Here is an 11951-nt window from a genome sequence, read left to right as displayed (position 1 = left end):
TCGTGGAGGTGATTGCATTGCATCAGATCTCCTCGTGGAGGTGATTGCATTGCATCAGATCTCCTCGTGGAGGTGATTGCATTGCATCAGATCTCATCATGGGGGACGACTACACTGTAACTGTCAGATCACTGAGAATCATGCCCAGCCAAGCTGACCTAGAACCTTAACTATCACACCACTGGAACTATTTTTAGACTTCTCTCTTGATTTCCATAAAAATCCCCACTGAATGTATGAAACCTGGCTCCCATCATCCATCATCAATTTACTTACCTGTTCAGTACTAGTACATATGCACAGGAGTATCAAAATCTCTAGGCACTTACCCTTTTGGGAGAATAATATAAAAAAGTGGAAGGAAAAACTGGAATGCTCTTCAGAAACAAGGAGGGTGAGACTTCATTTGCTTACTTTGGATATATCATTAGGAGAGACCAGTCACCAGAAGAGGACATTGTATTTGGTAAAGCAGAGTCACTGAACATTAAAGAAACCCTCCAGGACATGGATTGGCACAAGAGTGGAGTCAAACATACTGAGGGTCGTGAAGGCAGCACAGGACCAGGTCCTCATGGACTGTTATCTGCAAGGTCACCACAGAGTCGGAGCTGCTGACTAGGACAACTGTCACCAACAAATACTGCCCCTGAGTGCTGAGCAGTCTACATGTATTTCCTTCCACCTTTAGTCTGTCATCTATAAGGTCACCACGGAGTCGGAACTGCTGAATAGGACAAACAACACCAACAAATACTGCCTCTGAGTGCCGAGCAGTCATGGGTATTTCCTTTCACCTTCAGTCTTGTGGTGCTACTCATCTCCAACGTTACTTAGGTGAGGACTTCTCCTGCCTCCTCCAGTGAATTTGTTCCATACATTTGTAATACAGTTAAATTCTCTTGTCATAGTTTACATTCTTCCTGGGATCCTACGATCTCCTAAACGTTATTTTAAATTTGCATACATTAAGTTTCACTGTCTGTGCTATGCCTAGGAGTTTTGACAGATACGTAATGTCATCTTCCTACAGAATCTGATAGCTAACCATCATACATGCGTTTTATATGAATCACTTATCACATATACAGCTGCCATTCAGAAGTTTCCCCACCCTAAATATGCCCTATGCTTTACCTGTTCAACCTTTTCCCACTCCCTGAAACCTGGCAACCACTGATCCACTGATTGTCTCTATGATTTTGCCTTCGGCAGAATGTCACATAATTGGTATCATACAATATGTAGTCTTTTCAGACTGGCTTCTTTCACTTATGGATATGCCTTTAAGGTTCAACTTTTCATGGATTGATGGCTCATTGATTTTTATTGCTGAATAGCTTGTTCCATTGTGTGGATGTACCACAGTTTGTTTATCCATTAACCTATTGAAGAACATATTGGTTTTGTCCAGTTTGGGGCAATTATGAGTAAAACTGCCACAAATATTCATGTCCAGGTATTCTTGAGTAGACAGAAGTTTTCAAATCTGTTGGGTAAATACGTAGAAGCATGGTGGTTGGATTGGTTTGTAGGACTATTCTTAGCTTTGTAAGAAATGGACAAACTGTCTTCGAAAGTGACCACACCGTTTCACCTTCCCACCAGCAATGAATGAGAGTTCCTGTTGCCCTGCATCCTTGCCAGCATTTGATGTTGTCAGGGCTTTGGCCTTAATCATTCTGGCAGGTTTTCTCTGTTGTTTTAACTTGCAATGCTTAATGACAAATGAAGTACTTAAGTGGTCAGGTGCTAGCTGAAAGGTCCACAGTTCAAACCCACAAGCTGCTCTGTGGAGAGAAAGAGGCAGTCTGCTTCCATAAAGATTTACTGCCCAGAAACCCTGTGGGGTAGTTCTGCTCTGCCCTATGTGCTATGCCTGTTGCTATGAGTCAGAATTGACATGACAGCAATGGGTTTGGTTTGGTGATGACAAATAATGTTGTGAATTTTCTCATATGTATATGTATGTATGTTATACATATGTAAACATGTCCGTATATATTTGCATCTATATATTTTCTAGGAGTTCTGGTAGCGTAGTGCCTAAGGCACTTGACTGCTAACCAGAAGGCTGGTAGTCCAAACCCACCAGCCATACTCAGAAGGAAGGTTGGGCAATCCTACTTCTGTAGTGATACTGCCTCGGAAACCCAAGAAGGGGTCGCTATGAGTCGGGGCTGACTCGACGGCACATAACAACAGCAACATATATTTTCTTGGGAGCTCTGGTAGCATAGTGCCTGAGGCACTTGACTGCTAACCAGAAGACTGGTGGTTCAAACCCACCAGCCACTCCTGGGAAGGAATGTTGGGCAATCTACTTCCGTAATGATACTGCCTCAGAAACCCAAGGAGGGGTCACTATGAGTGGGGTCTGACTCGATGGCACATAACAACAACATCAACATATATTTTCTTCTTCCAATAAAGACTTATTCATTCTTCTAGCAGTCCATGGTGTATTCAACATTCTTTGCCAACACCACAATGTTCCTTAGAAGCAAAGGTGGGGAGACTTTGTCTCAGTTACTTTGGGAATGTTGTCAGGAGGGACAGTCCCTGGAGATGATCATGCTTGCTAGTGAGTCACTGAAAAAGAGGAATGCCCTCAGTGAGACGGACTGATGCAGCAGCTGCCACAATGGGAGCGAAACATAGTAACCCTGTGAGGTTGGTGCAGGACAGGGCAGCATGTGGTTCTGTTATTCACAGGGTGGCTATGAGTTAGAACTGACTCACCATCATTGAGCAAAAACAGCAGCAACATGCATGTTTGGTGAGGTGTGTATTCAAATCTTTTGCCCATTTTGTAATTGGGTTAATTGTTGTCTTACTGTTGAATTCTGAGAGTTCTTTACATATTTGGAATACAAGTCCTTTATTAGATACACATTTCCCAAATAATTTCTCTTAGTCTTTTTCTCCTAGTCTTCTTCCTCTCCCAGACTTTGATCATGTTATCAGAGGAACCAGTTCCTAGAGAGGGTTATCATGTTTGGTAAAGTAGTGGTTCAGCAAAAATGGGGAGGACCCTCAAGGAGATGGATTTGACAAGGGGCTCAAGCATGGCAAAGGTTGTGAGGGTGGTGCAAGACCCAGCAGTGTTTCATTCTTTGTTGTACAGAGGGCCACCATGAGTCACAAATGACTGGATGGCTCCTAATAACAATCACAAGAATATGGCTTGTATTTTCAGAACTGCATTTTTTTGCAGAGTAGAAGCTTGTCATTTTAATAAAGTCCAAATTAATAAACTTTTCTCTTCATGGATTATACTTTTGGAGTATAAAATCTCATTGCCAAACCCAAGTTCACCCAGGTTTTCCCCTGTATTTCTCTTTAGCAGTTTTATAGTTTTGAATTTTATGTTATGATCTTCTTTTTGTAAAAGGCATAAGATTCACACCTAAATTCTTTCTTTCTTTGGTCTCTCTCCCCACCCCCTTTCTTTCTTTCTATTTGCACATGGATGTCCAATTTTTCTGGTACCTCTTGTTGTAGAGACTATCCTTTCTCCATTGAATTGTTTTTGCTCAAAGATTAGTTGACTACCTCTCTGTGAGTCTTTTATAGGATCTCAGTTCTCTTCCATTGATTTTGATGTCCATTATTTCCTCAAAACCACACTGCTCCATCACTGTAAACTTATAGTACGTCTTGAAGTCAGGAAGGATGAGTCCTCCAGCTTTGTTCTTCTGTATTATGTTGACTATTCTGTTGTTGTTATTGTTATGTGCCGTTGAGTCAGACCTGATTCATAGCGACCCCTCCTTGGGTCTATGGAAGTAGATTGCCCAACCTTCCTTGGGTTGAGGAGTGGCTGGTGGGTTTGAGCCGCCAGCCTTCTGGTTAACAGTCAAGTGCCTTAGGCACTATACTACCCAGGCCTTTTAATTTTCATGTTAACTTCAGAATTTTGTCAATATCTACAAAATAGTTTTCTGGGAGTGGGACTGCATTTAATCTATATAGATCAAGTACTTGATGTTTTAAAATATTGGATCTTCTTATCTATGAACACAAAGTATCTCTCCATTTAATTAGATCTTCTTTGATTTCTTTCACTAGAGTTTTGTAGTTTACTGCATACAGATCCTGGATATATTTTGTTAGATTTATAACTGGGTATTTCATTTTTGTGTTCTATTGCAAATAGTATCATTTTCATTAATTTCAAATTCCAGTTGCTCAATGATAGTATAATTTTAGTCTATTCTTGGTAATTTCTACATAGGCAATCACGTCATCTGCGAACAAACATGGTTTTATTTCTTCCCAGTGGGTATATATTTTCTTGCCTTGCCTCACTGCACTAATTAGGACTTACAACATGATTTGTGCTAGTGGTGGTCATGGGGGCATCCTTGTCTTTTTCCTTATCTGAAGGTGAAAGCATGTATTCCCATTCTCACCATTAAATATGATGTTAGGTGTAGATTAAACATGTTCTTTATCAAGTAAAGTTCATCTCTATTCTGAGTTTGCTAATGCTTAATCATGTTTAGCTGGCAGATTTTGTCAAATGCCTTTCCCTTCCCGTGTCAATTGATAGGACTATGTTTTGTTGTTTCTTTGTATTTGTTTAGCCTAGTGGCTACATTAGTGGTTTACATTAGTAGTGGTTTACATTAGTTGATATCTGAGTGTTAAACCTTGTCACAGACTACAATTCTTTTTGTACAGAGTTAAATTCAATTTGCTAATGTTTTACTGATGATTTTTGCATGCTTCCACCCTAACATAGGGAATAAGAGAAGGATACCCCCCCCCAGTCACTATTATTACAAATCATATTGTAAGTCCTAATTATAAGGAGCTCTGATGGTACAGTGGGTAAGGCATTTGGCTGCTAACCAGAAGGTTGGCAGTTTGAACCCATCAGCTGCTCCATGGGAGGAAGGTGAGGAAATCTACTTCTGTAAATATTTACAGCCTTGGAAACCCAATGGGGGTCTCTACCAATTGGAATCAAGTCAATGGAAGTGGGTTAATTAATGCAATAAGGCAAGAAAAGGAAGGAAGGAAGGAAGGAGGGGAGGAAGGAAGAAACTGTGTACCAATTTGTTTATGAGAGATGTTGGTCTGTGGTTTCCTTTTTTAATGATGTCTGTGTCTGGTATTCCAGTAATATATCAGACAATGTTTCACTGCTATTTGTAAGGTTTTCTCTGGCCAGTTCTTTGAGAAGTGGAAGGCTCCCTCCTTCTTCCAAGTCTGTCTTAGTCTGGAAACTCCCCTGAAATCTGTCCACCATAGGTGACCCTGCTGGTACTTGAGACACTGGTGGCATGGCCTCCAGACTCATAGCAACACAGAAGCCATCACAGGATGACATAAGGACAGAGAATGGTGGGTTTGCTCTACAGGAGACATTAGACTCATGGAATGGTATAGCAAATTTTCCCACTGCTTCTATTTTCTGGAACAAACAGGTATCAATTTTTCCTTAAATATTTGGTAAAATTCACAGTGAAGTCCTCTGGTATGGTGCTCCCTTTTATGGAAAGTTACTAATTATTGATTCAATTTATTTAAGACATAGACTCCATTCAGATTTTTTGAGTTTGAATAAGTCATTAGTTTTAAAAATATTCTAAACATTTCTGCTGTTTCATTCTGTCTTTATTTTCCTTCTGATATCTCAATTATGCATGTGTTGTACCTTTTGTGATTCCCAAGTTTTTGAATAGTCTGTTCTCTCCCTTTTTCTCAATTCTTCTTTCTCTTTACCTTTCACTTTGAGTGATTTAGAGTAACATATTGTCCAACTCACTGGTTCTTCCCTTGACCATGTCCAGTCTCCTTTTAAGCCCAACAAAAGCATTCTTCATTTTGGTCGCACTGTTTTTGCTGTCTAGATTTCCTTTTGATATGTTCTTCTTTATTGTTGTTGCTCTTGTTGTTGTTGTTAGGTGCTCTCATGTTGGCTCTGACTCATAGTGACCCTGTGTGCAACAGAACGAAACACTGCCCAGTCCTGCGTCAGTCCCCTAATACTTGCTACACCTGAGCCCATTGTTGCAGCCACTGTGTCAATCCATCTCACTGAAGGTCTTTCCCTTTTTCACTGACCCTCTACTTTACCAAACATGATATCCTTCTCCAGAGAGTGGTTCCTTCTGACAAAATGACCAAAGCAGGTGAGATGAAATCTGGCCATTCTCACTTCCAAGGAGCATTCCAGTTGTACTTCTTCCAGGACAAACCTGTTAATTCTTCTGGCAGTCCATGGTACCTTCAGTATTCTTCCCCAACACCACAACTCAAAAGCATCAACTCTTTGTCAGTCTTCCTTATTCATTGTGCAGCTTTCATATGCATATAAGGCAGTTGGAAGCACCAAGGCTTGGGTCAGGTGCACCTTAGTTTTCAAAGAGACATCTTTGCTCTTCAGTAATTTAAAGAGGTTTTTGCAGCAGATTTGCCTAGTGCAATACTTCATCTGATTTCTTGATTGCTGCTTCCATTGGTGTTGATTGTGGAACCAAACAATATGAAATGTTTGGCAACTTCAATTTTTTCTCCATTTATCATGATGTTGTTCACTGGTCTAGTGTGAAGTTTCTTGTTTTCTTTGTATTGTGGTGTAATCCATACTGCAGGCTGTAGTCTTTAATCTTCATCAGTAAGTGCTCCAAGTCATCCTCACTTTCAGCAAGAAGGGTTGTGTCATCTGCATATCACAGGTTGTTAATGAATTTTCCTCCAATCCTGATGCCATGTTCTTCTTCATATAGTCCAGGTTTTCAGATTATTTGCTCAGCATACAAATTGAGTAAGTATGGTGAAAGGATAGAGCCTTGATGCACTTCCTTCCTGATATTAAACCATGCAGCATCCCTGAAATAGGACCAAACATGAGTCCTTGCTTCGTGCACAGTCAGGCCAAAACAGCTTACACACCAAGTGATTAAGAGGATAGAAAAGTGTTTATTGCAAAGTGGCAATGCAAGGAGGCATTGTACCCTCAAATTACAGTTTTGTAGGTTTCAGAAGAGAGGGTTATGAATATTCATAAAGATTTCAGGAATTTGGGCATGAGATGGTTGACAATTGGCTGAAATTTCCTTTGCCTCTGTTTAAAGGGAAAGTAGTGTTTTAATCCAGTGCGTTTGCATACCAGATGAGTCACATGGGCTTCCTGTCATCAGCTGATTGGGGCTTAGGCAGGGGGGAGAATGTTAGTTCCCAGTAACTTTGTTCTTCTCTGTCCCACTGTGCATGTCTGTGGGCCACAGTTAATTTTCAAGTTGTTTTCTAAGGCACATTAATGTGTTTATCACCTGTGCCTAAGGAAATAGCAGGAAAGAATTTTTTTTTTTTTTCCATTCCGTTCTTAAGGAACTGAGCTTGTTGTATATTCTCATCTGTCTCCAACTGGGATCCTATGTGTTTACTCATCTGTCTCCAACTGGGCTCCTATTAGTCTTAACAAGGGTGGGCAAATAGTTGAGGGTAATTAAGTTTACTTATTTATTCCCAACCTGGGTCCTATCTCTTCTAATTATCTGTCTTAGCCAGGGTGGGGGAAGTACTCCAGTTTTGATTTTACTTGGTTTCTTCCCCTTGTTCTGTTCGAACAACAACCTCCTGGTCTATGTACACACTCCTCAAGAGCACAATTAAGTCTTCTGGAATTCCAGTTCTTCTCAATGTTATCCATAATTTGTTATGATCCACACAGTTGAATGCTTTTGAGTAGTCAATAAAACACAAGTGAACACCTTTCTGGTGGTCTTTGCTTTGAGTTAAGATCCATCTGACATTAGCAATGATGTCTCTTGTCCATGTTCTCTTCTAAATCCACCTTGCATTTCTGGAAGCTTCCTATCAATATACTGCTGCAACCTTTTTTGAATTATCTTCAGCAAGATTTTACTTGTGTACGATATTCATGATATTGTTTGATAATTTCCACATTCTGTGGAATCGCCTTTCTTTTGAATGATTATAAATATGAATCTCTTTGAGTCAGTTGGCCAGGTCGTTGTCTTCCAAAGCTATCTTCTTTGTTTATTAGCATTTATTTTGAAAACTTTTTGTTGTTATTTGGGTGAAATTTTACAAGGCGTATTTTTTCACATTCAACAGTTCATACAAATTTGGTTTTGTGACACTGATTCAATGCTCACAATGCTACAGCTCTCTTGCCACTTCCTCCAGGAAGTCACCCTTTCCCTGTGCCCCTCTTGCCTATGCATTCCTGCTTTTAGATGTTATCATATTGTTATCATCTGGAGTACTGTTAATGTGATGGGAAGTGTGTAGAACGAAAAATGGTTCCTAATTCTATGATTAAGTCTCAGTCCTTTAGTGGACCTGTGCCCCTGGGCTGTTATCCACACAAGTGTCTCTTTTGTCCTCCCCTTAGGTGAAACCAGGAGCTGTGGTGGCACTGCAGCTAAAACACTGGACTGCTAACCAAAAGCTTGGTGGTTCAAACCCACCAGCTCTTCCATGGAAGAGCAATGTGGCAGTCTACTTCTGTAAAGATTTACAGCCTTGGAAACCCTATCAGGCAGTTGTACTCTGTTCTCTAGTGGTGTTGTGAATTGGAATAGATTCATCAGCTGTGGGTTTGGTTTGTGGTTTACTTCCATAAATATTTACAGCCTTGGAAACCCTATAGGACAGTTCTACTCTGTCCTATATATAGGGCCACTTTGAGTCAGAACTGACTAGATGGCAGTATGATTTTTCTGTTTTGTTTTAGGTGAGACAGGAAAGCTAGTGAGGATCGGAGTGTGGTAATTGCCTTTGCTCTTTCAGCTTTCTTGAGGTGAGGCTCACTCAAGTCTTTTCTTCTGGAGGAAAGACTTAGTTATGGACATTGTTTACTTAGGGAAAACCCTAATTCTATTGCCTTGAGATACTCCTTAAATCTCCCATCAAAACTATCCTCTGAAGTCATTTTAAGCTAAACAATGTACCTCAATTAGTATGCCCCGAGTACTCCTTTCTTAAAAAGATTCTAAGGCCAAACTGACAATAAAACAAAAACCAAGCCCACTGCCACCATCCATTGCAATTCAGAGCAATCCACATTAGGTTTCCAAGGTGGTATATCTTTACAGAGGTAGATTGCCTCATCTTCCTTACCTGGCTGGTGGGTCTGAACCACCATCCTTCTGGTTAGCGGTCTAATGCCTTAGGTACTGCATCACCAGAGCCCCTTAAACTGACAACAGTTATCGAAAACATAGATGAAAAATATAGGTGGACTGTGAGTCTAAGTTAAAAGGTGGGAAAACATTTTGAGCAGAAATAGTGAGATTGTTGACCCAAAATTAAGAAAATGTAACCAATGTCCCCGAACTGCACATGTAGAAATTGTTGAATGAGTGCATATTTCGCTCTGTATATTTTCTCCAAAAATAAAATAAATATTAAATAATAATAATAAAAGTTCCTTTTTTCCATTTCCTGCCAGGTATTTGTGGAGGTTTTCTCTGCTCTTTACCTTGAGAACCTCTTGGGGGCCTGGAGTAAAGCTCATGAATGTGCCCGACCCCAGGCTTATCCCCAGGGATTCCACACTGTCATGCTAGGTCCACACTCAGCCTCCAGCATGTTCTTAAAATTACTGTGCAAGTGTTTCCACCACTTTCTGGCTCCAGGGTCTTCTGCTGCTGGTAAACTGATCCCCTCTATGATTTTCTGCATTCTCCTGCAGATTTGAGATGACCTCAATTCTTTGATGGGTTCAATAAAAAGTAAACAAAAACCATTGTTTTCCACGTCTTTCTGCTTTTCTCTCGTTTTGAGGATGACAGTGACAACTTCCAAGCTTGTTTTATGTTGGAGCTGAAACCGGAAGTCCTCAGATAGACCTTTTATTTTCTAAGTTTTGGAATTACAGAAAAGTTGCAAAGATAATACAGAAATTCCCATATGCACCCCCATCCAATTTCCCCTATTGTTAACATCTTACTTTACTATGGGACATTTGTCACAACTGATGAACAAATTCTGACACATTATTATTAACTGCAGTCCATACTTTCTTCAGATTCTATTAGGGGAACCCCCCCCCCGGTCCTTTTCTGCTCCAGAGTCCCACCCAGAATAGCACATCAACTCAGTCATTGTGGCTCTTAGGGGCCTCTTGGCTTTCTCAGACTTTCCTTGTTTTCAACGGCCTTGATGATTGGAGGAGAATATCCCTCTGTTGAGCTGTGTCTGACATGGTTATCACTGTTGTTCTGGAGTTGTGGGTTTAGGATAGGAAGACCACAGAGTTGAAATGCCCTTCTCATCACATCATATCAAGGGTGCATGCCGTCAGCATGACTTATCACTGTTGACGCTGACCTTGATCACTCACCAAGGTGTGTCTGTCAGATTTCATCACTGTAAAGTGACAAATACAATGGAAATAGTGAGATTTTGGCACCATTATTGTCTTTGGGAGGAAGTCTATAATCTTAGCCTATCTTTAAAGAGTGAGTAAGAGATTTCTTTGTAAGTAATCAACATGGGAGGGTCATGTGAGTTCTTTTACCAGGTGCAGAAAGGTTATGTATTCTAAAGCACTGAGGTGGATGAATTCAAAGAGGCCCAACGTAAAAGTGTGGAATGAGATCCATTGACACCATCACAATGGACTCAAATGTACCAATAATCATAAAAATGTTTCTTGAGGCTACAGTATGCTGTGTTCAGTACTAACAGTATCAAGCTCCAAAAACCAAATTCACTGCCATCAAGTCGACTCTGACTCATAGAAACCCTTACTGGGCTTCCAAGGCTGTAAATCTTTATGGAAACCAACTGCCTCACCTTTCTTCCATGGAGCAGCTGGTAGGTTTGAAGCACTGACCTTTTAGTTAGCAGCCAAATGCCTTAACCACCACACCACCAGAGCTCCTTACTAACAGTGTAACCAAACCAAAAGTAAACTCACGGCTGACAAGCTGATTCCGACTCATAGCAACCCCCGTTGTGCTTCTAAGGCTGTAAATCTTTATGGAAGCAGATTGTCCTACCTTTTTCTGTGGTGTAGTTGGTGGGTTTGAACCACTGACCTTTTGGTTAGCAGCGAAAGGCCTTAACCACTATACCACCAGAGCTCCTTGTCACAATGAGTTAGCACATTCAGCTGTTAACTGAAAGGTTGGTGGTTCAAGCCCAACCAGGCATTTGACTCTCCACTAAGAGTATAGTGGTAACAAAAATAGAAATGATCCAATCCTTCATGTGGTTTACAGATGAGTAGAAGAAGCAGACATTAAAAATTAATCATACAAATTCATACATGAGGACATGTGATGCTTACTATGACAGGGAATCTGATTTTGTCTTGGGGGAATGAGGAAAACTTTCCTGAGCTGGTGACACTTGAGCTCACATACAAAGAATGACTTATAACAAACTGCTCCAACTAGTGAAGACAAGGTAGAGGGAGAAAACGTTCCAGGCAGAGGGGAGGACCTGCTCAGCAGGCTCGAGGCAGGACCAAGTGTGCCATGTTAGAGGAACTAAAAGGAGCCACTGGGGCTGCAACTCTGATGATAAGTAAGAGATGGGAACAAGATGAGGCCCGAGGGCTCAGCAGCAGCCAGGTAATGCCGCTAATGCAGAGTTATTTTCACAAGAGAGCTGGAGAGTAACTGTGTAAAATCAACACTTAGGCTCAAGGGGGAGATGATTAGAGAGCGTGGAGAAGAGGAGGAGGGGAAAGGAAGGAGAAAACTCTTACTGGATTCCGGAGCCAAATGCCAGAGTATGAGGATGGCTGCAGAGAACAAATGAAGAGCAAATAGTGACATTTTGTAAAATTCAGGTTTATAAATGGGTGCAGAAGGACTAGCGAGAAGAGAAAAAGGATGAGGAGGCCTGCTGGGATGAGAAGACAGTGGGAGAGAAGATAGAGCAGGAGGCTACGTATTTGAGCATTATGGTTGATGTGAATCCATCCATCCATCCATCCATCCAATATTTACTGAAAG

This window comes from Orycteropus afer, unplaced genomic scaffold (assembly GCF_000298275.1).
Source record: "Orycteropus afer afer isolate SDZICR_OR568_19922 unplaced genomic scaffold, OryAfe1.0 scaffold00491, whole genome shotgun sequence".
NCBI lineage: Eukaryota > Metazoa > Chordata > Mammalia > Tubulidentata > Orycteropodidae > Orycteropus > Orycteropus afer.
Note: the sequence above shows the minus strand (reverse complement) of the source record.